Genomic DNA, 26,278 nt, shown 5'->3' with positions numbered 1-26,278 from the left:
GCTTCCATGATTTCTGATGAAAAATCTGCTGTTAATTGAATTCTTTTCCACAGTTAATACGTCATTTTTTTCCTCACTACTTTCAAGAGTTTTTCTTTGTTTTTATTTTTCTGAAGTTTGAGGATGATGTCTTTTGGCTTGAATATCTTTGGGTTTATCATGTTTGAGATTTTTTTCAGCTTCTGGAATCTGTAGATATATACCTTTTGTCAAATTTTGGAAAATTTCAGGTATTTTTTTCTTTGAATACCTGTACTCCCCCTCGCCCCAATCCCCACCATCATTCTCTTTCCTTTTATCTGAATTCCAAAGACACGATATCAGATCTTTCATTATAGTTCCTCGGGTCCCTGAGTTTCATATCTATATCTCTAGCTATATCTAAGTTTATATATCTGTGTTGTTCAAATTGGGTATTTCTATTATTTTCTTTTCAAGTTCACTGATGCCTTCCACTGTCCTCTCCATTCTTTTGTTGAGCCTATTCATTTTTTTTATTTCTGTTCTAGAATCTATATTTTGTTCTATTTCTTTGCTAAGACTTTTTATTTTTTTCATGTATTTCAAGTGAATTTATATGTGCTCAGTAAAGCATTGTTATGATGGCTGCTAGATCTTTGTCATAATTTTCAAATCTTTGTCATCTTGGTATCAACTTCTATTATCTTTTCTCTTTGAAGTTATAATCTTACCACTTCTTGGTCTGATATGATTTTTTAAACTGAAACCTTGACATTTTAAAATATTATGTTGTAAGATCTGCATCTAACTTAAATGCTCTGTTTTGGTAGGCTTCCTGTGACATTGTTCTGGGAGGGGAATGAGATACCACCTCATTGTTAACCAGATAAAGGTAGAAGTTCAGGCTCTTGAAAAACATTCTGGCACATTCCTCACCATCTCAGTGGGGAAAGGGAGAGTCATTTCCTTATGAGAAGATAATGGTAAGGATGAAGTTTTTTCATGGTGTGTGGCTAAAGTAGTTTTTTTTGTCTTGTATGGCTTCCCTTTTCCTGATCCTTCAGGTAGAGAAACCAGGCTTTTGTTGGGGATTGTTTTGTTTTACTGCTGATGTATCTGGGTTGCTGGCTTCTTCATCTTCAAAATGAAGCCAAAAAGAAAACTCTGGGAAATCATCCCCACATCATTCCTAAATTTCAATGTCCCTAGCTGATTTTCCTTCTTTTCTCCAACTTTCAGAGTCTTCTTATATTTGTTTAGCCTATAGTGCCCAGATATTTTAGCTTACTGGTTATATATATGTACATAACATAATCTCCCTAAAAGCCAAAGTTCTCATGCAGAAAAGTTTTTAAAGCTCTGTTATTCAAATCTACACTGGCCAGATTTGAGTGGGACTTAGGATTTTTCTATGATGTCATTATATTTCCTTGTTCTAAATTCCTCTTCTACCATGGTTATAGTCATTTCACTGTAGTGTCTCATAGTAAGAAACACTCATCTCTTTTGTGGGGATCCAACCAGCCTTTGCCTAATGATTTTTTTTTTTTTTTTGCCAAAATTAGGAGCCAATTACAAACTTTTTTAAAGCCTCTCTCTCTCTCTCTCTCTCTCTCTCTCTCTCTCTTTTTGGTTCTCAAATTGCTTCAAGTTTTTGTTTATCTCTTAGTTAAGTTTAACCTTGAATATTTTATTCTTGGTCTGTTATTTAATGATTTTCAGAGTAGCAAAACTATGCTAGTCTTACATAAAATCTACATTTCTAAAATAACCTTATTTGGTAATATTAAATATAAGTCATATACAACAACCCATAATAAGTGTAAGTCTATGATAGGTGAGTTGGTGTATCCATAGGTTACCAGAGGAAGGAGAAAGCATACTCAAATTAAGATAATTAGAGTATAATTATAGAAACTATTTATGAAAAAACCTATTTGCAGAAAACTACTTTAAAAAATGATATTGCAAGAAGAAAGTGTTAATGGCAGCACAACTGACACCATACACAGGCTGCGAGGACAGAGAGAGTAGTTACCACTACCTGGTAGTGGAGACTCATGTGGAGAAGTCTGCTTTGAGAACAGCTTAGGGAAAAATGCAGGCAAGGCGACCTCAGAAGGAGGAAGAATAATTATCCAGATCTCTCTTTTCCTTCCAAGATCCTCTCAGGGTTCCTAATGGTTGAACTCCAAAGGAAGCCAGAGGACAAGGAAGTTGATGTCAGTCTGTTCAGACAGAAAGCCAGGTTAAAAAAAGGTACATGAGGAATCTAGAAGCATAAAGGAAGGTATTCAGCCTAGGTAGCTTGTTTATTGGTATCCAGGCAGGAATCAGAGCAGAGTGTTCGAATGCTGTCAGAATGCTGAAAGAATACCAGAAAATCAATTCTTGAATCCTATAAAATAGTCAGGCCAGTATTACCAATTTAAATACTTAGAAAATCATAATTTTTATAAAATTCATGCATATGAAATACTGATGATAGTTTTTATCTTGTGTCCCTAAAATCAAAATATATGAGGTAACTGAGGCTCAGGTTTTCAGAATCCTCTTGGATACATTTACTTGAGAAGGTGATGATAATTGTCAGATAGAAACCACTGAATAGCTTTTAGTCTTCCAGTTTCTCATTCTCTGCTTCTGCCATGTTTTCTGGCACCTAATACCTATCTCATACTCACTCATAATATAGAAGAGGCTGGAAAAAAAAAGGTGAAGAAGGTAGTATGTGACTGCTTTTACAGTCACACTTTCTCAGCAATTTCAGGTGAGTAACTGAGTATATGCATTCTCCAGCATTAACACTGTAATGTTTTTAATCCCCTAATATAGTGCATAATTAGGAAACCCTTTTTATTTTCAGCTTCCTTGAGCTTGCAGAACTTTAGGATCTCCTTTAAAAGCAGAATGACTAGGGACACCTGGGTGGTTCAGTCATTTAAAGCATCTGACTCTTGATTTCAGCTCAGGTCATAATCTCAAGGTCATGAGATGGAGCCCTGTGCTGGGCTCTGTGCTCGGTGTGGAGCCTGCTTAAGATACTCTCTCTCCCTCTCCCTGTGCCCCACCCCCACTTATGTGCATGCCCCCCCCCAAAAGATAAATGTAAATAAATAAATAAAAGCATCATGACTGCATTTTAAGTATTCAGTATGATTTTTCAGATTCCACACAATTACCATAAACTTTGAGATACAGGAAGCATCTCAAACCCCCAGATCCATGACTGATATTAATGCCAATATCTTCCCATGGAATAGAAGGACACTGAGAAAAATAGGAAATGGGAAAAGAAGATGGATTGGTGATTACAAAGAAAGGCAACAGACTATAGAATCTCTGTTTTCTTAGGGGATGCGCCAAAGTCAACATACTTGATGAGATAAAGTGTTCCAGAGGGGAAAGGCGGGAGGACGATAGGGAGAAACAACAGCCTGGAGCACGGACTTTACAAGAAAACAGAACTTACAGAGAATAAAGTGTCAGGAGGATGCCATTCAGTACCAGCTGTCAGCATGGTGACAACAGAGAGGAAGCAGAGAAACGGGGTGATTTTTCAGAAGAGTATTGAGCAACCAATTGAGAAAATGTAGTTAGCTACCAAAAAGTACTGATCATGAGACAATTTTTGTACTTCACTGAGGAGGCTAAAGAAACTATTGACATTTTTAGTAGATATGAGACCATACTGCATACTATTAGCATATCAAATCAACTTTGTCAGGTAATTAACTCTGGTGGAAGTATTTCATTTCTAATGTTAGACTCTTCTCATTAAAAATATTGTCTTAAGTAAGAAAAGATAGGTGGTACTTCACTCTAGGTTCAATTATTCTAAATTCCAGTCTTGTCTAATATGTCTCTTTATTGGTGGATAAAGCACATTACTATATGTTTTTATAGTGAAAAATAGATACTTTTAATGAGACATAGCAGAGGAAATTCTTGAAGGTTTTATAGTTTCCCATGAGTCTTTTAATATAGCATATTATGTTTGGTGGGCTAACAGAAAAGACTGTTATTGGAAATAAACTAAAAATATTAAAACGTTTTCGTCATTGCACTCTATGTGAAATTGACGTATAAATACAATGTTAATAGAGGTAAGTGGTTCTAGTCAGAATTTCCCAACTAGTGTACCCTGGATGCATTAAAAGTATGCAGGTATATTAATCCTTACAAACTTCAGGGCTGCAGGTTAGGAGGCCTCAGACCATAAACAGCCTCTGGTATCTTGTACACACAGTCTACATATGTCTTGACATGAAAATATTTAGAGATCACTAGTCCCTGTTATAGATTATTACATCCATAAAGATATACAATTTGTGATGTATATGAAGCTTGACCAGGACACTAAGAAATCAGGTCTGTTTATAAAAGTCTTCTTCACAATCACATATTCCATTTGAAGGGGAAAATACATTTTCCCCTCAAAATTTGCATCCAAGTTTGGAAAGACAGAGTCCACTTTCAGCTTCAGGGTGAAACTTCCCATCTGGTAGAATGCAGTGAGGGTTTGTAAATGATTCCTTAATGTGACCAGCAGAGTCAGAATGGCATTAATTTCATGATGATCTAATTCCTATGCAGCTTCGCGTCTGGAGCCTGGCAAAGATGTTTAGATCCTTGTGAAGATGACTGAAAAAGATGCCTTGTGATATATGATCTTGATACGTTGCATTCCTCTTCACCTGGAGAGCATCACTTGGGACAAGCTAAGCTACACAGGCTTTCCAAGGGAAGGAGCTTGAAAGGCACCAGAAAATCTAACCCTGGATGAAAGACATTTGATGTTAATGGTAGTTGGCATCAGTAGTAGAGGTATATACGTTTTCATTCTAAGCAATGGGAAGAATGGGGTGTGGTGGTGGGGGGAAGAATATATAGCTTTTGAAAATATAAGGCCAAAAGAGGCCTAAAATCTACACCTCTCTCAAAACTGTGGTTTGGAATGGTCTGGATATTTTCCTTCCCATGAAAACACTCACTGGATTAAGCAAAGAAATAAAATCTATCCCTTTTCATGAGGGTATTCAAAAACCTATGCAATGTTTCTGAAAGTATGCTACCTACTGCTCAGAGAGCTTCAATGGTAGCCTTATTTGTTTCCTGACACAATCACCTCAGTTCCCTGTCATTCATTGTCTTCAGCACTTGTGCTATCTGGCTCTTTAGTAACTGCACACAGCACAGTCATAATAGGAAGAGCTGAAATGACTGATGAATTCCACAGAAATAGAAATGCGTTTTCTCCTGGTGCAACTTGTCTTCAAGCAAATACAAAGTTCTATGTCCATGAAAAAAAATGTCATTAAGAAAACAACACTACTCATTTTAATTGATGCATTTTCTCTAAGTAATCATTAAAAAGGCCAGACGATTCAGTGTTTATAAATTCATATTTTTTAGTAAGGGTGTTTGACTACTCCATAGATCTTGTCCGCTGCCTAATTGGACCTTTACAATATTTTGATTTAGTATGATTAAGTGAAAGCTAGGGTGGAACCATTAATTGATTACAAATAAATCTAAGCAAACCCAGATATTAATAACATTAGAAAAAAATGTCTTGGGTCTATATTCAAAACAGAGAACCTCTGATATGAAGTTTTACCTTTTTTAAAAGATTTATTTATTTATTTATTTATTTATTTGACAGAGAAAGAAGGAGACAGCATGCAGAGAGCACAAATGGAGAGAGCAGCAGGCAGAGGGAGAAGGAGAGGCAGACTCCTTGCTGAGCAGGGGGCCTGATGCAGGGACTCAATCGCAGGACCTGAGTCAAAGGCAGACTCTTAACCAATGGAGCCACCCAAGAATCCCAAAGTTTTACCTCCTTGAAGCCAAGTACATCAGAAATTAAATTAAAAGAAGTAGCTCCGGGTTGAATTCAACATATCTAAGTGTTTTCTTTGGATTGTATAGCATTTTTAAACAAATTGGAATTAGTGCTTAACATTTGTAAAGCAAGAGATTTTATATTAGATCAAGGTCATCACTGGTCCACATAAAACATGGAAGTTTCCTGCAACATTAGTCTCACACCACCTCTGGCAACAGTGAGGTTGTCACCTGCAGGGACTCGTCATCACTGACCCTTTAAGTATATGTGAGCTATCTACTTTGTAAAGTTTCCTACCCAGCTGAATTCACTCATTCATTCAAATAATAATTCAGGGGCAGCCTGGGGGGCTCAGCGGTTTAGTGCCACCTTTGGCCCAGGGCGTGATCCAGGAGTCCCGGGATGGAGTCCCACATCGGGCAACCTGCATGGAACCTGCTTCTCCCTCTGCCTGTGTCTCTGCCTCTCTCTCTCTCTCTCTCAATTTCTCTCTCTCTCTCTCTCTCTCTCATAAGTAAATAAAATCTTAAAAAAACAAATAATAATTCAGACATGCATTCAATAAATATTTCCAGAGGATCTACCATGTGCCAGAAGACACTTTGCTAGATTCTGTGCTCCTAGAATATACAGTCTAAGGAGAAATGGATAGATAACAGTTTCATAACATTATGCATTTAAAAGAATGCTATGAATTAAAATGTAGAAGGGGCTATAACCATTTGCCAGAGGGTCCTGAAGGGTGCTGGGGGTAGAGGAAAAAATTTCAGAGGTTTCCTGAAGAAGCAAATCTCTAAGCTGAGATGTGAAAGACCAGAGGGGTTAACTAGGACCGGTGTGTTCTAGGGAGCGGGAACATGAGGAGGGGAGATGAAGAAAAGGGCAGATTGTTCAAGTACTTTATGAGGGAATGGCTGGTACAGGACAGCTGAGGCAAGGGTACACAGGATCAGACCAAGAATCTTGTGGGTCATGTTAAAATCATTGGCCTTTGTCTTTAAGAGCAGTGGGTGGACACCGAGGGCTTTTTCAACAAGTACATAGCAGGACTGTTTTAAAAATAACATTTAATGACTGGGAAAAGGGCTTGTAGGGAGCAAATATGGAAGCAAATGCGAATGATATGCACTAGAGTTGACCTTATAGAAAAAGCTTCACAAATTGACCTGGATGTTAAAAACCTGAATGACACTGGAAATGGCACAGGATCATAAGGAGAGACCTTTGATTTGCTGCTCCAGATCTACTTTACCCTGCTGTGTACTCGGGAGGCTGACCCACATGGACTTCATCCGCAGGCTCCCTCACCTGCTACACTCTGATTATATTCAGAATATGGGTACCAGCAGCAGCAGGAGATCAGAGAGTAGCATGAGAGAGGTCAGGGCACTTACTTACCCAGCTCCCTCTCTGCTGGATTGTTAGTGATTGTGTTCTTCTCCCAAAGGGCCTGGCTCTTGTTGGACTATATACTCTTTCTGCTTTCCTTAATATCTCCCTTTCTTTGCTCTTCAAGCTTAGGAGCAGTGATCGCTTTCCACTGTTGCCCAAACAAGGATTCCATCATTCATTGTTAGTTTCCCTTAACTTCTGCCCACACATTTCTAACTATTCTTTTCATTTAAAGATTTACTTTATTTATCTGAAAGAGAGAGAGAGAGATGGGGAGGGGCAGAGGGAGAGAAATCCCAAGCAGACTCCCACTGATTTGGGGCTCCGTGTCACCACCCAGAGATCACGATCTGAATGGAAACCAAGAATCCGACACTTAATGGACTGAGACACCCAGGCGCTCCAACAGTCTTTTCATTTAAACTCTCCTTGGTTACCCCTATTTGAATATGCAATTTGTTCCCTGCCAGAATCCTTGGCCTTAACCCAAATTATGAGCGTTAGTTGGAAACCAGTCCAGCTAGGTGCTTTTTAAAAACTCCCAATCCTAGGAACCCCTGGGTGGCTCAGCGGTTAAATGTCTGCCTTCGGCTCAGCGTGTGATCCTGGGATCCAGGGTCAAGTCCTGCATCCGGCTCCCTGTGAGGAACCTACTTCTCCCTCTGCCCATGTCTCTGCCTCTTTCTCTCTGTATCCCTCATGAATAAATAAATAAATCTTAAAAAAAACCCTCCCAATCCTAGTATCTTTAAAAGTAAGGAGACAAAAGAAATGATAATAAAATCACAATGACAAATCCAAAAAAAAAAAAAAGCGTTTATGGGAAGGGGGATTGTAGCAGATGCTGTTTTGTAGCGGATGCTGTGGGGTGTTGCATAGATACCCTCTTCAGGCCTGCCTCCTTGGTTGCTGGCAGTGTTCAGGGCTGAAGGGTCTCTGCTGCATTGCACTCCAGACCACTCCTTTCCTTAAAGAAAGCCTGCATACAATGATTGATTGGCACCATTGAAAGGTCCAAGGAAGTCAACTCCAAATGGGCAGCCCAGCTTCAGGCTAGCATTCCATTGCAGCTCCAAAACCCTCTCTCTGTGCAGTCCTGCTTTCCCAGCCCCTCGCAGATGTTGATCCCAGGGGCATTCCTCATACGTTTTCTACATGCTCATCTCTATTTCACAGACTGCTTTCAGGGCAACCTGACTTAAGGCAGGTATTATGAACCATTTTCTTACATGGATGTAAAAACTTCAAATGTCAGAATTGTAAGTTGAGGTATCACAATAAAAAAATTGAGTTTTATAAACATTCGTACAATGTTGATACTTTTAATATGGATTTCTAAGCTAGTAAGTAGAGGTGGCCACTTGTCTTTTTATGGAGGTTACTGACACACAAATCCTGTGTTAGAAGAATAACATGCATATGGTTTCAGAAAGTAGTAGTATTTTAAGGCTGATTAAGATAAATGCCTTTTTGAGAACTGTGCTCCATGGAGCTCTATCTATCTCAGTAGGTATGGAAAGGGGCAGACAAGGGTATCTGGCATGGTATATAATTCCCCAGGATATCTGTAAGTTTAGCTACTGTTTTATCAGCTCTTACTCCATACCAGGCTTTGTGCTAAATGTCCCATGTGCATTGTCATAAGTAATACTCAAAATAACCACTTCAAGTAGATGATTTTATTATCCCTACAAGTATAGTAGAGTAGCACCAAGCCAAAGTATGTCATTGTGGGTTCAAGTCACTGACTCACCTGGGCAGCAGCTTCCACAGCTGAAAATGGGCATGATAACTGCCTATAGATGTGTGGTGAGTTCTAAATGAGATACAACAGTTGTAGACAAATGTATCCAAGGTAAGTTGTTATGCAAAGATTACAAGTGATGATCAGTGTACTTTATGTAGGTGTGAGCGAGTGTATATTCAAGAAAGGGAGAGAGAAAGAATTGGTATTCAAGAGATTAGCAAACTGGCACAGGGAGCAACAGGGACACAGGAATCACATTTTCTATTTCAAATAATTCATTTGGCGTGAACAAGATGATCATATGCCATTAGGAAGAAAAAAAGTGAGGCATCAAAAGGAAAAGTTGAAACACATTTTAGAGAACATTATGCTAAGTGAAACAGGTCAGTCAGAGAAAGACAAATACCATATGATTTCACTCCTTGGTGGAATTTAAGAAACCAAACAAATGAATGCAGGGAAAGAGAGAGAGAGAGAGAGAGAGAGAGAGAGAGACACCAAGCAACAGACTCTTAAATATAGAGAACACAGTTACTGAGGGGACATGAGTTGGGGAGTGGGGGAAATATGTGATGGGGATGAAGGAACAGACTTGTGGTGAGCTCTGGGTATTGTATGGAATTGCTAAATTGCTAAATTGTGTGCCTGAAACTAATATTGTTCTTTATGTTAACTGCAATTTAAATAAAAACATTTAAAAATAAAATACAGAACATGCTCTCTGCTGCCCCCTTTTCCTCTTAAAAACCAGTAGTGGTAATTATCATTATTATTCAAGGAAAAGTGTCATCATTTCTACATTCTATTGAGTAAACCGGTCCCTATGCTCCCTGCCAGTCAAGAGTATGTTCACTTGACAATATCCCACCCATTCTCTTAAGAAAATTTACCTGATCAGAGGAATTTCAAGCCCTTCCAGTTCACTGTAGAGTGATAAAACACTAGTCACAAAGTCAATGCATTTCTCAGCCGTGTGCCCTGGTGATTGGAGGGATTCATGTTAGTTTTGTAAGAAATATAATACATTTCATTTCTGTCATTTCGAGTGCTGGTTCACTGGGAAACATTTATAACTAAAGCCAGTGTTCCTATGTAGGCTATAGAAGAAGAAGGCAGCTCCAAAGGGGAAATATGCTGAAAACCTGCCCGCATAAATTTAAGTTAATGTTACTAACTTGGGTGGATAGATCATTGTTCACAGGCCTGGGTGAGAAAAATCAGTGTCTTAGAGCCTGAATTATAGGGAGAGGAACATTGGTTTCTAAGAAGACTTCAATTGCAAAAACAATACAGAAATTTCTACAGATTCTGTTCTGTGATAAAAAGAGATGGTTTTTGAGAGCCTTAGAGAAGGCAATGTATGAAGCTGTAAGGTCTGCATTTCATATTATACCAAGAATGAGAAAATCTCAAAGATGATTTTTCAGGAACCCCGGGGGAGTTTTTAAGATTTTTGAGAATATGTTAACTCCATAGTTTTGTCTAGATCTAGACTGAACCCTCCTCCTCAAAAAAAAAAAAAAAAAAAAAAAAAAAAAAGAAAGAAAAGAAAAGAAAAACTTTCTGATCTGGGGATGGCCCAAATCCTTAATCATTCACTGATTTGTTGAAATACAATCTCCAGGGCACCTGGGTGGCTCAGTTAGTTAAGCATCTGCATTGGACTCAGGTCATGATCCCAGGCTCCTGCTCAGAAGTGAGTCTGCTTCTCCACTTGTGCTCTTCCTCTCTCTTTCTCTCTCAAAAATAAATGAAATAAAATCTTCAAAACCACCACCAACAACAACAAAAAGAAATACAATCTCTAAGCATCTACTACATTCTGGGTTCTGTGCATAGGCTGAATACTTAATTAATCAGTTTATTAATAGAATAAGGCATAATTTTTTATTCTCAAAGTGTTCACAGACTTGAAAATCATGATATTAAGAGAAGTGAGTCTTCTTTCTCTTTTCTGGACAATAGATATTTCTTGACACATGATTGTGCATTTCTCATGACAGTTACAGTGGGAGAATGGAAAGGAATTTAGGAAGGATGGAGGGAGGAGAGAAGAAGACAGAGAAGAAAAGCAAATCAACATCATCATGGCTGCTTAAATGAAGCTAAATCTTGATCCAGAACTGGGCTATGTTTGTTCCAGAAGTGATGAGCTCAATAACATTGTTGGATCTATGTTTTATCTTCTCCCACCTATAATCCTCTCCCTTGGGATAATTTCCAAAAATAAATGGCTATATGCAAGCCCTTCTCAAACAGTGTTTTTTTTTTGGGAGGGAAAGCTAACTTAAGTATCATTTAGACAAACTTTAGCAGAGACTGGGTTCATATCTATTGATCCCTGGCTAAAATTAAACTCACAAATATGTAGCAGGTACCATAGCCTCAAAAACCTACGTCTATGGGACCGGCTCCAGCCTCCTCCGAAAGTAGTTTTAATTTTTTTAAATTTATGATTCAGTGTGGTCTTGTGCACCACTCCAGGTAACACGTTCAACATTATGTCATTAGGAAAATTCAAATTTATTGAATTTCACTAGACATCTAGTAGAATGGCTAAAATAATAATATAAAAATTCTGAGAATATCAAGTGTTAGTGAAGATACACAGCAATTGCAGTATGACTGCTGAGAATGCAAAATGGTACAGGGGCTTTGAAAAGCAGCATGGCAGTTTCTTTCTTTCTTTCTTTCTTTCTTTCTTTCTTTCTTTCTTTCTTTCTTTCTTTCTTCTTTTTGAAGATTTTATTTATTTATTCATGAGAGACACAGAGAGAGAGGCAGGCAGAGAAATAGACAGAGGGAGAAGCAGGCTCCATGCAGGGAGCCTGACGTATGACTCAATCTTGGGACCGTGGGATCACGCCCCGAGCCAAAGGCAGACGCTCAACCACTGAGCCACCCAGGCGTCCCAGCCTGGCAGTTTCTTATAAAGTGTAACATACATTTTTACCCTGTAATCCAACAATCCACTTGGCCCAAATATTTTTCAGTTGATGATTAAATTAAAAATCGTGGCATATCCATACAAACATCATTCAGCAGTAAAAAGAATGAAATGCTGATACATACAACATGATGACTGAATTATACCAAGTGAAGTAAGTCAGACTCAAGACTATGTACTATATGATTCCATTTATATAACATTATTACAAAGGCAAACAACAGAGAGAGAAAACAGATTAATGATTTTCTGTGGCTGAGGATGGGGGAGGTATCAATGACAAGGGGAAAGGCGAACTGGGAAATGCTATAACTGTTCTGTCTTGATTACAAATGAAGGCAACAGAACTATATTTGTTTGCAAAACCCACTGAAATTTACAATAAAAATGATTCTGTTTTATTCTATATAAATTACACTTTAACAAACCAGACGTAAGTAAAGAGTTAGCAAGTACCAAAAACATTCTTGAGAGTTTCTTCTATTTCCACTTTTATCTGAGCTCCAAAGATATAGTTAGTTCTTTTCAGGTAAATATAGTTCAGAAGTTTATTTTCTTCTAGTATTATTAATATAGAGTTCACAGTTACACCAATGAATATACCCAGTGGAGAGCAAAACATAATTTTCATTGAACAGGAAGAAAAAAGAAATGAATGTGAAGTATGAAGCCATGAAGTTGACCAAGTTAATAGCAAAATGCCTTGATTTTCTTACTGACTAGGTATGTTGAGAAGAAGTGAATGATACAAATGGGAATAAGATACAGATCTGAGGAAGAAAGGGAAAACAGCATAAGTCAGAATCAATAAAAGTCTAAAAGAAGGTCTAGCATGAAGAATCTAGATAAATTAGCACTAATTATAGGCAGAAAAAATACATACAAGCTACATATACTCTTTTAATTCCAGTTCTTCTGATTATCTGGTTAGACAAAACCACTGTATGCCATGTATCTCTCTCTCTCTACTATAGCTTCTAAAGACTAAGAACAACCTGCAAACTGTGTTCACCAGCAGTTGTACCAGTTTTCATTCTTACCAAAGTATCGTTCACTTTTTTTCCACATCCTTACCAAAAGGTATCTCTTGAATTTTGGTGATAGTCATTCTAACAGGTGTGAGCTGACATATTACATACATAGGTGCATCAAATCAACACACTGTACATCTTAAACATGCATAATGTTATATTAACTATATCTCCATAAACCTGGGGGGGGGACCTAATAAAAATCTAGACTAGTCTTAACATCAATGGGCTTATGGGTTAGCATCTTATGGATGTACGTGCTATGACTTCAGCTTCATGGTTCTCAGAGAGGCTGCTTTGGTCAAGGTCTCTAAGCCACAATGGCCAGGTTACCAGTTTTCAGGAAACAAATATTTGCTTGAGATAGATATACAGGAATATAAACATAAATGTGTGTGTGTTTATTTTCATTCTGCTGAAGACACCATTCCGTTATCAGTTTGTTCTTTAGGGATAGCAGAACTAAAAGACTCTTTATAGAGTAGAAAAGGCATAATGATAAGCCCAGGATTTATTCCAGAGAGGAAAAAATAAATGTGATTGATATAACAATCCTCAAGATAACACATACAAGTATTTAGCAGGACTCAAAATACAAATTGAAAGAGGCCTTCAACCATACAACTCTGTTCCAATTAAACTAAACACATTTCCTAAATTAGCTGAATAGAAAATTAAACTATATTACAAGTAAATGGAAACTAGAACTCACATTTCAGTAATAGGTAATCCACACAGTTATATGAACAATTACTCATATACAAGAGTGATTTAAAATAGCATTCCTAGAAGAAAATATGAATCTTTATATTTGTAGAGTATAAAAGGTATAGAGAAAAAGTAATGTCCTGTAACCTACTGATATTCAAATGCAGCTTTTAAGCCTTAATTTAGAAATAAAACAAGCATTTTTAAGAAGCGTATCTACATTTATTTTTCAGTATTATAAAAGCAGTAATTTTATTTTAAATTTCAAAACGAAAAAAATTACTTTGAATTTGTAGTTAAAAGCCTTCCCACAAAGAAAACTACAGTCTTCACTACTGAATTCTACTACACATTTAAAGAAAATAATAATACTAATCCAGATAAGCTCAGGCAGGAAACAGAAAAGAAGGAAACACATTTGAATTCATTTCAAAAGGGCATCATACCTGATATTAAAAGCAAAGACATTATAAGAAAAGATAAATCCAGGTGAACATTCCTTATGAGCACAGATACAAAAATATTTAACAAAACATTAGTGAATTGAATCTAGCTATTTATAAAAATAATAATACCTTGTGGCCTAGTGAAATTCATCTTAGGCAAGAAGATATTTATTATTTATTTATTTTTTTATTTTTTAAGATTTTACTTATTTATTTATGAGAGACATACAGAGAGAGAGAGGCAGACACAGGCAGAGGGAGAAGCAGGCTCCATGCAGGGAGCCCAATGTGGGACTTGATCCTGGGACTCCAGGATCACACCCTGGGCCGAAGGCAGGTGCCCAACCACTGAGCCATCCAGGAATCCCAAGAATGGTTTAACTTTAAAAAATCAGTGTAATTTATAGTACTTATAGACTAAAAAAAGAAGAAAAGTCATGTGGTCATCTCGATAGATGCAGAGAAAGCACTCAACAAAATTCACCATCCAATCAGGATAAAAATACTCTATAAATCAGGAAGAAAAAAGAAGGATCTTCCTCAACTTGATAAAGGGCATCTGCAAAATAGCCTTCAGCTAATATCCATATATATTTTGTTTCCCCTAAAACAGAACAATTCAGGAATTTCCTCTCAACATTTTTGTCTAACATTATATCATTTTATTGTAGCTAGCACTATAAGGGAAAAAAAGAAAATAAAACATACAGATTAGAAAAGGAAAGCTGAACTCTCTTTATTTGCAGATGACATGACTGTCTCATAGAAAATCCTGAAGGGTCTACAAAAATGTTATAAGAACAAATAAATGAGAAACTTTTAGAAAAAAATATAAGAGAAAAAACTTTGTAAATTTGGGTTAGGTCAAGTTCCTAGGACACAAAAACCATAAAGCATAAATGAGAACTTTGATTAACTAGATAACATCAAAATTAAAATATTAAAAGACAGTTTATGAAGTTGAAAAGGAAATCACAGACCGGAAAAAAAATACTTGCAAAAAGTGTATCTGGTAAAAAATAATTTTATCTAGGATACACAAAATAATAACATTAATAACATTATGAAAAATATAATTTAAAAAATGGAAGATATTTTAACACTTAACCAAAGAAGAAACACTAAGGCAAATAAGTACATGAAACAATAATCAACATCATTATTCATTTGACAAATGCAAATTAAAACCACAATTAGATACCATTACATCTCCTAGAAAGTTAAATTAAAATGATTAACAACACCAAGTGTTGGCAAGGATGTTGAGCAGATGGAATCCCATTGATTTACTAGTGGGAATGCAAATGATACAGACACTTCGGAAAAAGTTTGACAGTATCTCACAAATTTAATTATACACTTATCCTATGATCTAGGAGTCCCTTTTTTGGGTATTTTCCCAAGAGAAATAAAAATGTATTTCCTCACAAAGTTTTGTATGCAGATGTTCATATCACATCTATTCCTAATATTCAATAACTAGATATAAACCAAATCTCCATCAACTAGATAACAGGTAAACAAATTGTGGCATGCCTATGCAATGGAGTATTATTTAGTATTAAAAATGGATTTACTGATAAATGCAACACGTGAATGAATCCCAAAGCATTGTGCTAAAAAAGCCAGAAAGTAAAATTATTTACTTCCAATAAGGACCATACACTAGGTCCTATAACAAACCTCAACAAGCTCAAAAGGATAGAAATAATATACAATATGTTCTCTGACCATAATAAAGCAAAATTAGAATAGGGGAAATTTTCTAAATATGTGGAAATTAAACAACACACTCCTAAATAACCAGTGGATCAAAGAAGAAATCAAAAGTGAAACAGAAAATATTTTGAGGGATCCCTGGGTGGCGCAGCGGTTTGGCGCCTGCCTTTGGCCCAGGGCGCGGTCCTGGAGACCCGGGATCGAATCCCACATCGGGCTCCCGGTGCATGGAGCCTGCTTCTCCCTCTGCCTATGTCTCTGCCTCTCTCTCTTTCTCTCTCTGTGACTATCATAAATAAATTTTAAAAAAATTAAAAAAAAGAAAATATTTTGAGATGAATGAAAATAAAGGCACAACTTACTGAAACTTACATGATGCTGCTAAAGCAATGCTTAGAGAAAAAAATTATTAGCTGCAAATTCCTATATTAAGAAAAAAGAATGATGTCACACCAATAACCTAATCTACTACCTTAAAACACTTGAAAAAAAGACGAAACTATGTCTAAAGCAAGCAGAGGCAAGGAAACAATAAAGAGTAGAGCAGAAATTGATAAAATAGAGAATAGTAAAATAATAGAGAAAACCAATAAAACTGAAATCCAGTTCATTGAAAAGATGAACAAAATTTACAAACTTTTAGCTAGATTAACCAAGAGAAAAAGGAAAAGTCTCAAATTACTAGTCAGAAAATAAAGGGATATTACTCCTGACCTTACAGAGGTAAAAAGAACTATAAGAGAATGCTACAAATAATTACATGTCAAAAATTTAGACAGTTTAGGTGAAGTGGATACATTCCTAGAAAGATAGAACTGAAACTGACTCAAAGTGAAATAACCATATTTCACTCAAAGTGAAATAACCATGGACCTATATATAACAAGTGAGAAGACTGAATTAGTAACCAAAGACTACCACAAGGAAGTAGACCTGGATGATTTCACTGGTGAATTCTACCAAACATTTAATGAGGATCATTTTTTCACAAACTCCTTCAAAAAACTGAAGAGGAGGGAACATACCTCAAGTCACTGTATGAGGCCACTGTTATCCTGATATCAAAATCAGATAAAGACATCACAAGAAAACTATAGTCCAGTATCTTTTATGTATATGAATGTAAAAATCTTTAACAAAATATTAACAGATTGAATCCAGCAACATCTAAAAGAATACACCGCAACCAAATCTAGTACACATAAAGAACACTTGGTGTTCAATAATAAAAAGACAACCCAATTTAAAGATGGGCCAAGGATCTAAATAGAGATTTCTCCAAGGTAGAGAAACAAATAACCAATAAGCACACAAACAATTGGTTAATATCATTAGTTATCAGAGAAATGCAAATCAAAACCACAATGAGATACTACTTCACATCCACTTGAACAGCTAAAATTAAAAAGTCAGATCATAGCAGGTGTTGGAAAGAATATGAAGAAATTAGAATCCTCATATACTGCAGGCTGGAATGTAAAATGGTATAGATGCACTGGAAACCAGTCTGTTTTCTTCTCCAATGGTTAAACATAGTTACTATATGACCCAGAAATTCCACTCCACCCAGGAGAAATGGAAACATGGGTTCAAACAAAAACTTGTAAATGAATGTTTCTAGGAGTATATTCATAATAGCCAAAAGGAGAACATAACCCAAATGTCCATCAACTAACTGGTGAGTGGATAAACAAGATGTGGCATATCAATGCAATGGAACATCATTCGGCCATAGAATGCTGTGGAGTGGAAACATGATATCCATATATTCATGTAGCTGATACATGCTATGACATGTATGATCCCTGAAAACATGCTAAGTGAAAGAAGCCAGCCACAAAAGAGTGCATCTTACAGGATTCCATTCCCGTGACATTTCCAGAACAGGGAAATCTGTGTAGGCAAAAAGTAGATTAGCAGCTGGTTGGCTCGCAGGAAATAGAGAGGTAGAAGAGTGATATCTAAAGGATACAAGCTTTCTTCTTGAGGTGATGAAAAGTTGCTAAAATTGACTATGGTGATTGTTGCCAGTACTGAACACACTAAAAAACCCACACAACAACACTGTATACTTTATATGGTGAATTCTATAGCATGTAAATTACAGCTCAATGAAGCTGTTAAAATATTTTAAAATGTATATTTTCATTTATATGAAATTCTGGAAAAGGCAAAATTATAATGACAATAAGATCAGTTACCATCAGTCACCTGAAGTGGGAAGAGAGGTAGCGAAGGGGCCCAAGGCAAATGTTTGAGGTGATGGAAATGTTCCATATCATGGTTGCCTGGTGGCTACGTTATTGCATACATTTGTTAAAACTCATCATTTGTACTTTTAAAAATGGAAGACTTTTAACGTATGTAAATTATACTGCAAAGCTGACTTTCAAAAGATATGTTAAAAAAAGAAACACCAAGCAATGTAAGTTTTTTCTAGGCTCTAATTCTCCTACATAAAATATCAATGCAAAGTAATGGCGCAAACATTTTGGTAGCCTTGTGAAACACTAAATACTTTATCTGTTTCTTTTAAAAAGCAGATTAAAAATATATTTTATTTATTTATTTATTTATTTATTTATTTATTTGAGAGAGTGAGAGAGATCACAGAGGAAGAGGGAGAAGCAAACTCACCACTGAGCAGAGAGCCCTTGGATACTAAGGAATTCATTCCCTAGAATAATTCTTCAGAAACAGGGAGTTTCTGGAATGGTAACCAGACAAAATTGGTTCTTTTAAAAAAAAAGAAAAAGAAATTTCACACAGATTTAATTTTGTTTGTTTGTTTTTCCTGGAGAACTGACCTCATTGTAGCAAGCCTGAATGTCACTGTAAACAAGTTTCTAATTAAACAATCTAGAAAAGTGCACAGCCCAGGTGGCTCAGTGGTTTAGTGCCATCTTCAGCCAAGGGCCTGATCCTGGAGACCGAGATCCCTGCATGGAGCCTGCTTCTCCCTCTGCCTGTGTCTCTGCCTCTCTCTCTCTCTGTCTCTCATGAATAAATAAATGAAATCTTAAAAAACAAACAACAATCTAGAAAGTGATTACATTGTGGAGATCAGGACTATAAACCCATGGGACAAATGACAACACTCATTTACTTGTTTGCTCTAGCAAAATTAATATACTAAAGCTGAATGGGGTGGAATTTTAACATTTAACATTTGGGGTCCATGTGCAGCCACCATAGTTATCGCTACCAGGCAAATGTACAGTCATGCTCTCTGAGTCTAACTTCCTGGTTTTTGCTCTGCCTCAGGAGACACTCAACAGACCAACAGATATGCCAGAACTAAATAGGAAGCTGCATATCTGGCTTCAAGTCTCTGACTTGGGACCAAGACATCTGCTCATCAGAATGGCTGCCAATTTCACTGTTACATGTGCAATCTTCACCATGGACACTTTGAAAAGTCAAAAACTGACCATTCGTTTCCCAGAGAATGAACAACAAAATTAATACAGCACAATTTTAAAGGTGGTAGTTTCACATCGTGAAAATGTTATTTTCTACGATAGAGGCCAACTAGCATAATGGTTGTGAAGCCAGACCACATGGGCTTGCATTCAGGATCTACCATTCACCTATCTGTGCCTCAGTTTCTTTTTCTGTAAAATAAAAATGTTAGTAGTATTTATCTAGAGGGTTGTTGTGTGGGTTAAATGAGTTAGTAAATGTAAAATGGTTAGAACAGCACCAGGCATGAAATAAGTGTCATTTACTTAAGGTAGGCCAGGCAGGTGTCATTATTCTCATTACATAGATGGGAAAATGCGGCTTAGAAAGACTAAATGGGTCACAGAGCCAGCCAATGGCTGAACTAGAACTAAACTCTCCAACTCCTTATTCTAACTTTCTACCTTTTCTACAATATATCCTTAAATTTAGAATCAACAAAGATGGGCTTGACTCATTCAACACTAAGGAAAGAAATTACCAAACACCTGTTCACTTTCTATGACATTCTGCAAACTGCAAGAAATTGTTTAGGCTATTAGAATAGTGCTTTCAAAATGCTAGTAGTAACCCACCAGTGGGCCGAAACTCAATTTAGTGAGATTCAAACAGAATTTTAGAAAATAGAATAGAATAGGAATATCAGCATATATCAAACACAGGGCAATCATTAATTTGTAAAATTCTGGTTCACTTATATCGTTACTCATATGTGTACACATGTAGTGGGCTTATTTCCCTCTCCCACCTCCATTCCCTTATTGAAGGACTATTCATCCTTGCCCCTTATCTGTTGACATGCAGGGCTCCTAAGAGAGGGGAATGCTTCCACATTGCATTGATATTTGGGAAGGGCTATGGGACCTACTAGTCGATGGAATGTGATATATGCCAAACTTGACCAATAGCTTTCAGAACAATTATGCAATTTGGCTCAAAGGTTTTACTCTTTCTCTCTGCCATTAGCAAATATCACGATGAGGCTGTTCCTTTAGCCTGAACCTCGGAATAACAAATTACTTGGAGCAGAGTCGCAGCCTCCCTATAGCCTGGAACAGAGAGCCACAACCCAGAGCAGAGCCACTGAGAATGCACAGCCCTCATGTAACATAATGACAAAGGAAAAAAAAAAAAAACCTTTGTTTTGAAGTCACAGAGATTGTGAGCGGTTTCTTACCATAGCATAATTTAACCAACGATGACCAATAAAGATGCACATATGTATGGGATTGATGAGATAAATGTATTTATATATATATATATATATAAAGATTTTATTTATGTATTCATGATATATATATATATATATATATATATATTTAAAGATTTTATTCATTCACTGAGAGACACAGAGAGAAAGACAGAGACATAGGCAGAGGGAGAAGCAGGCTCCCTGAGGGGACTCCAATGCAAGACTAAATCCTGAGACACCAAGATCACACCCTGAGCCAAAGGCAGATGCTCAACCACTGAGCGACCCAGGTGCCCCCTAAAATATTTCTTACTGAGGTTGATGGTCAAAAATTTAAAAATCACTTCACAGAATGACCATTTGGGAACCTGATTCTTTAAAAGATAAGTTCAGCTCCCCTGATCCATTAGGTGTTTCCCTGGATTTCCCATAGATTTATGCTTCACTTTTATTTTTGTCTGCTTCACTGGACAGACAGACTCAATCTATCCCTTAAGACTTAAGCAAGTGTTCCCCAAATTATGGCATTCATAGATGAAGGGTCTTTGAGACAAGAACATCACTTCATTTAGTAAATTAAAATATGTAAGAATGCGATTGAATTTATTATTTAATGAAAATAAAACAAACATCAATGAGAGAGATGGTTCAGTAATAATAATAATAATAATAATTTAAGATATATAGGGATCCCTGGGTGGCGCAGCGGTTTAGCGCCTGCCTTTGGCCCAGGGCGCGATCCTGGAGATCCGGGATCGAATCCCACGTCGGGCTCCCGGTGCATGGAGCCTGCTTCTCTCTCTGCCTGTGTCTCTGCCTCTCTCTCTCTCACTGTGTGCCTATCATGAATAAATAAAAATTAAAAAAAAATCATAAGATATATATACTCACTTCTATAATAAGCAACATTTACCTATAGGAGAGGTGCCTCATGCAATCCATCTATTTTTAAATCTTTTATTTCTAAAAAATGATATGTGATCCTTTCTAGAAATGGTATATGGACCAACTGTATACCCATTACAGGGAGATTTCTCGGAGACCGTGACAGCTCAGTCTGATACCGGAGATAATAACCACATCACATATCCTACTAAATGCTCAATATTTAACTTCAAGGATCACAGCAAATGGAATCATAATCCACTCTAGAAAGTATTTGTTCTTTCTTGTTGTAGTTTTTGGATGGCTTTTTAAACATGCCCAGTAATATATATGTCCTTGACTTCTTTCACTGATAAGTGGGGAGGGGGACACACCAATCATTTGAAAATAATTAAATTTGCAGACTGAGATGTTTGCTCAATAATTTGTTGTTCTTAGGAAATTCTGATGTCATATCTTCAACAATAAAAAATAATGATAATGTTTCCTTGAAGTGATGGATGCATGGATTCAAGATCCTGAATAAATCAGTAAGATCTGTCATTTGAGCAACCATCTGAAGTCATAGAAATAGTTTTGACTGGCACCATGAGTATAATAAAAAATGCATTTTAAAAATCTCATCTCTCATTTTAAAGTTCATGTAAGCCTCTTCCTCCTCAACAGCAGTGCAGAAAAGTAACATTTTGAAATTGCCACATAATCTGCAGTACTCAGTGAAAAGTTAAAATCAATTGCTATGATTTAATAGTATTCCTTTTTTTTAACTGTTTCTTCAGTTATAAATCAAGATGCAGTGACATATGATTGACTACCAGCTATTTTCTGTATATAAAGTCGTGCTGGGTTGATAATCAAGCACAATCGTTTTCATTCAAAGACCTTCACTGCTTCCTATGTAGTTGGTGCCCTAATGGTTCTGATTAGAACATACATTTTCTATTCTACCTCATAGCTTCTGAATGACCATCAACCAAATAAAGTATCTCTTCTCTCATTGGTAAACAGAACAGAAAATCATCAAGCACTTCTCTCTTAGATATACTATGCATATACTGAGAAATCTTAGCCTGTTATTTAATTGTGATCAAAGCACCTGCCAGCTCACAGAAACAGGGCTTTACATTCCCCAATGTACAGCACCTGCATTATATAATGGAAGTCCCTTGGTGAAGGAATTGTGCTGGAGGTTCACTCCACTCTCCAAGTACGCATGTCACAAACTCAGGTGTTTTTTGCCATGAGGATGCAATTCCGCATGATGTTTCTGCAGTTTCGTTCCCTTCTCCGCCCTTATCCACACAATTGATCAATTTCTGGAATGGTAACTTCATGTTCCATTTATTTTTCTGACAAAATAGTACTAGTTTACCAGCATAGTATTTGAAGAGATAAAAAGCCTAAAATACATTATTGGATCATTATAAAAAATTGAAAACACAGTGAGCACTGGGTTCTCTATTGCTCCAATAAAGTCCAAGTTTCAATTGTTTGCTGTTGTACTTCTTTTTTTCCCCTTTTTTTCATTTGCTTTTATTGAAGTTCGACTTGCCAACATATAGTACAACACTCAGTGCTCATCCCATCAAGTGTCCTCCTCAGTGCTCATCACCCAGTTACCCCAATCTCTCACGCACTTCCCCTTCCGCAACCCTTTGTTTGTTTCCCAGAGTTAGGAGTCTCTCATGGTTTGTCTCCCTCTCTAATTTTTTCCACTCAGTTCCCCTCCTTTCCCTTATAATCCCTTCCACTATTTTCTTATATTCTGCGTATGAGTGAAACCATAAGATGATTGTCCTTCTCCAATTGACTTATTTCATTCAGCATAATACCCTCCAGTTCCATCCACATCAAAGCAAATGGTGGGTATTCGTCCTTTCTGATGGCTGAGTAATATTCCATTGTATATATAGACCACATCTTCCTTATCCATTCATCTGTTGAAGGACATCGTGGCTCCTTCCACAGTTTGGCTCTTGTGGACATTGCTGCTATGAACATTGGGGTGCAGGTGTCATGGCATTTCATTACTCAGTATCTTTGGGGTAAATACCCAGTAGTGCAATTGCTGGGTCATAGGGTAGTTCTATTTTTAACTCTTTGAGGAACTTCCACACAGTTTTCCAAAGTGGCTGCACCAGTTCACATTCCCACCCACAGTGCAAGAGGGTTCCCCTTTCTCCACATCCTCTCCAACATTTGTTGTTTCCTGTCTTGTTAATTTTAGCCATTCTGACTGGTGTGAGGTGGTATTCCATTGTGGTTTTGATTTGTATTTCCCTGATGGCAAGTGATGCAGAGCATTTTCTCATGTGCTTGTTGGCCATATCTATGTCTTCTTTGGTGAAATTTCTGTTCATGTCTTCTGCCCATTTCATGATTAGATTTTTTGTTTTTTGGGTGTTGAGTTTAATAAGTTCTTTATAGATCTTGGATACTAACCCTTTATCTGATATGTCATTTGCAAATATTTTCTCCCATTCTGTAGGCTGTCTTTTAGTTTTTTTGACTGTTTCTTTTGCTGTGCAGAAGCTTTCTATCCTGATTAAGTCCCAATAGTTCATTTTTGCCTTTGCTTTTGTTTCCTTTGCCTTCATAGATATATCTCGTAAGAAGTTACTGTGGCCAAGTTCAAAAAGCGTGTTGCCTGTGTTCTCCTCTAGGATTTTGATGGATTCTTGTCTCACATTTAGATCTTTCATCCATTTTGAGTTTATCTTTGTGTATGGTGTAAGAGAATGGTCTAGTTTCATTCTTCTGCACGTGGCTATCTTTACTTTCTTTATTTCTCCTTCTATTCTGAATGACAGCCTTGCTGGATAAAATATTCTTGGCTGCAGGTTCTTCTCATTTTTTCTTCTAGATTCCTGAATATATCCTACCAGCCCTTTCCAGCCTGTCAGATCTCTGTGGAGAGGTCTGCTATTAATCTGATATTTCTCCCCATATATGTTAAGAATCTCTTGTCTTGCATTGCTTTAAGAATTTTTCTCTTTATCTTTGAAATTTGCAAGTTTCACTATTAAATATCAAGGTGTTGAATGGTTTTTATTGATTTTCTGGGGGCTTCTCTCTATATCTTGATCTGAATGCCTGTTCCCTTCCCCAGATTTGGGAAGTTATCAGCTCTGATTTGTTCAAATACACTCTGTGGGCCTCTCTCTTTCTCAGCCTCTTCTGGAATTCCAATTAGATGTACATTATTCCTTCTCAAGCTATCATTTATTTCCCTAAGCCTTTCCTCATGGGCTCTTAATTGCTTTTCTCTTTTTCCCTCAGCTTCATTCCTAAGCACACCTTGTCTTCCATGTCACTCACTCTCTCTTCCACCTCATTAAACCTAGCAGTTAGAACATCTAGTCTGGATTGCATCTCATTTAATCTATTTTTAATTTTGATGTGATTAGATCTCAATTCTGCAGTAATGAAGTCTCTAGATTCCTTTATGCCTTTTTCCAGAGCCACCAGTAGCTTTATAATTGTACTTCTGAATTGAATTTCTGACATCATATTGAAATCCAAATTCTGTATCTCTGTGGTAGAGAGTACTGTTTCTGGTTCTTTCTCTTGTGGTGAATCTTCCTTCTAGTCATTTTGTTTAGTGCAGAGTCCTTGTATGAGGGGACTGAGTCAAAAATATCAACCAAGACCTAGTAAAAAACACTCTAGATGATTCTGAAGAGGTCAGAGATCAGAAAATAAAAGAAGAAAAATACAGAACAAAATAAAACAAAAGGACCACTAAGGTGAAAAACAAATTTTAAAACAAAGTAGTACAAATAAAAACCAAAAAACAAAAACAAAGAAGAAGAAAATAGAAAAAGAAAAAAAGTAAAGAGGAAAAAAAAGGGGGGGGGATGGTGGTGGTGAGGAAGTGGTAGTGGAGAGAGAATGTAGTCTATCTGAGGGGTCCTAGAGGGTGATCATCTTGGATCTTAGCGTATTTTATTCTGTATGTTAGAAGATGCTCAATCCCAAATCTATATAAACCAGCAATACTTATATAAAGCCCCAACATTGACAACCAAAGCATAAATAAGATAAAAGAGGGGGGTAGAATGGGAAGGAAGAGAGGATATAATCTCACAGAATGAACCAACACAGTATTCCAATTGGTTCTGGGAGTATGTTAGTCATGTTTTAGAGGGTACTAACTTCCACCATTGTAAAACAAAACGAAGCAGAGAAAACAAAAAGCAAAAAAGAAAAACCCATATCTCATATATCTACCAAAATTAAATTGAATACATTGAAGGGAATCCAGAAGTGAAAACTATATCTGAGACATGTAATTGTAGAAATATGAAAGTCAAAAAGGAAAAAACTTAAAAATGAAGAGCTGGTAAATTATTGCAGTTAAGGTGGGAAAAGAGAAAAAATATTGGAAATTTTTAGTCTGATATAAAAACAAGTCATAATAGAAAGAGAGAGAGAGAGAAAAAAAAGGACCCTCTAGTTCTATATACCATTTTCCCTCAGTCCTGGAGCTTTCCAGTACTGCTTGGTCAATAAACTTGCTTTTCCCTGGTTATTCCAGCTGGTCTTCTGGGGAAGGGGTCTGCTGTGCTGATTCTCAGGTGTGTGTACCTGGGTGGAGATGTCCTGCCCCTTGTCAGGTGCTGGGCTCCATGTGAGCTGTTTACCCTGTGAGGCTTCTGTTCCCTGGCGGCCCTGCCCCTCCCAGACACAAGGTGACACAGGAGGAAAAACAACAATGGCGGTGGCCAGGTCTCCAGCTCTGGAGTCACTCCCCGGGAGTAACTAACCGCAGTCTCCCAGTCCACATTGGCCTAGACGCTCCTGGGGGCAGGTGCAGGTGCGCTGATCTGCACAGCTTGGGGGCGCCCAGTGTCAGGAGAGTCCTTGCTGTCCTGTTCCCTCCCTGCTTCCACCTGTCCCAGGTTGTCTGCTTGGCGCCCTGAGATCTGGGGCCCTGTGCC

Source organism: Canis lupus, chromosome 20 (genome assembly GCF_011100685.1).
Source record: "Canis lupus familiaris isolate Mischka breed German Shepherd chromosome 20, alternate assembly UU_Cfam_GSD_1.0, whole genome shotgun sequence".
Taxonomy (NCBI): Eukaryota; Metazoa; Chordata; class Mammalia; order Carnivora; family Canidae; genus Canis; species Canis lupus.
Note: the sequence above shows the minus strand (reverse complement) of the source record.